This window comes from Hyperolius riggenbachi, chromosome 3 (assembly GCF_040937935.1).
Source record: "Hyperolius riggenbachi isolate aHypRig1 chromosome 3, aHypRig1.pri, whole genome shotgun sequence".
In the NCBI taxonomy this organism is placed as follows: Eukaryota; Metazoa; Chordata; class Amphibia; order Anura; family Hyperoliidae; genus Hyperolius; species Hyperolius riggenbachi.
Window position 1 is genome coordinate 503,679,106 of NC_090648.1, and position 2,056 is coordinate 503,681,161.

The following is a 2,056-nucleotide window of genomic DNA, read 5'->3' on the forward strand; positions in this document are numbered from 1 at the left end:
GTGGGTCCTGTACAGCAGCCAACGCCCATCAGAACCAGAAATACCGGTCACATAACATGCCCCCACCCAGATCTATCAGGGAATCATTCAAGAGCTAGATGTATAGGTGTGTTATAAATGAGAATGCATTTAAAGTGAATGGGAACCGCATTTTTTTAAAAATGAAGCAAATACTTACCTAAGGAGAGGGAAGGCTCTGGGTTGTATAGAGCCTTCCGTCTCCTCTCTCGGTGTCCTCTATCCTGTGCTGGCTCCCTCCCCCCCCCCCCCACCCGTTTCAATCCCCCGCCGAAAGGGTATTTGGAAGTCTTCGGGAGCCGTGTCCTCCTGAAGACGTGCGGCTCCATACTGCACAGGCGTGAGCGTGAAAGAGAGCGTGCTTGCGCAGGTGCAGTACAGGGCCGCCCTTCTTCAGGAGCACTCGGGCTCCCTGAAGACTTCTGAAGCCTCCTTCGGCCGAGTAAAGCAATATTTGACTAAATTTGTCATATACTGCTACCGGGCGAGCCAGCACTGGAACTAGGGGACCAGGAGAGGAGCGGGAAGGCTCTATAGGACCTAGAGCCTTCCCTCTCCTCCAATTCACTTTAAGGGGTCAGTAGTTCTGAACATACCCCAGAAGTTGTAAAAAAAAAAATGTTATTCCATCATTACAAAAGGCTGAGATGGGCAATGCGTTTCGTGGAGGCATAGGACCACTTCTTCAGGACAGTTATATCAGTGCCTGCCGTGTAAACAACCCAGCGTTGAGCGCCTCCCATATCCCATGTGGTTCAGACCCACAATATGGAGAGGGTGCAGCAGTGCCTGCTACAATCTGCCAATCATGTAATGGGCTAGTTGTGGGGTACAGTGTAAGGACTCGTTCACACTAAGGGCGTTTTTGCCCTTTTTTCAAGCGCAGGCGATTTTCAAAATCGCCCTAAAACGCTTGTGCAATGATTGCCTATTAGAGAGTTCACATCTGAGCGGTTTGTTTCTGATCCGCTCAGCAAAGCGCTGCCTGTACCTTTTTTTGAGGCGATTTTGCCTCAATGGAAGGTATAGGAAAAACGCAAAACGCTCACAAAATCGCTTTGTATGTCAATTGCGTTCGCATTTTTAAAGAGACTCCGTAACAAATATTGCATCCCGTTTTTTATCATCCTACAAGTTCCAAAAGCTATTCTAATGTGTTCTGGCTTACTGCAGCACTTTGTACTATCACAGTCTCTGTAATAAATCAATGTATCTTTCCCCTGTCAGACTTGTCGGCCTGTGTCTGGAAGGCTGCCAAGTTCTTCAGTGTTGTGGTTCTGCTATGAACTCCCCCCTCCAGGCCCCTCTATGCACACTGCCTGTGTGTTATTTAGATTAGAGCAGCTTCTCTCTTATCTTTTACAAGCTGGATAAATCGTCCTCTGAGCTGGCTGGGCTTTCACATACTGAGGAATTACAGACAAGGGCAAAGCTGTTTGCAGGAAGAAACGAGCAGCCTGAAACTTCAGTGCATGAGAGATGCAGGGGGAAAGAAACACAAAAATGATCTCTTGAGATTCAAAAGGAATGCTGTATACAGCCTGCTTGTGTATGGATGTATTTTCTATGTGTGGACATACTGTACATCAACCTACTTCCTGTTTTGGTGGCCATTTTGTTTGTTTATAAACAAACTTTTTAAAACTGTTTTTAACCACTTTTAATGCGGCGAGGAGCGGTGAAATTGTGACAGAGGGTAATAGGAGATGTCCCCTAACGCACTGGTATGTTTACTTTTGTGCGATTTTAACAATACAGATTCTCTTTAAGAATAAATACATAGTATTTATTCTTTTCCGGGTCAAAGACTTCACTTCCTGACTTGCGTCAGGGAGTTAATTAAAAAAAACCTCTCTGGAAAAGTGCTTAGAAAAGCACTTTTAACAAAAATGCACCGCCCACCCAAGTGCCGGGAATCGCAAAAAAAAATTGTGTCACAAAGCGCCCAACGTGACACGCTAACGCAATCGGAACGCAATGTGAACAAGGCCGAACTGCTTATCCTATAGATGCTGAGGTGTTGACAAACCTGTACCTT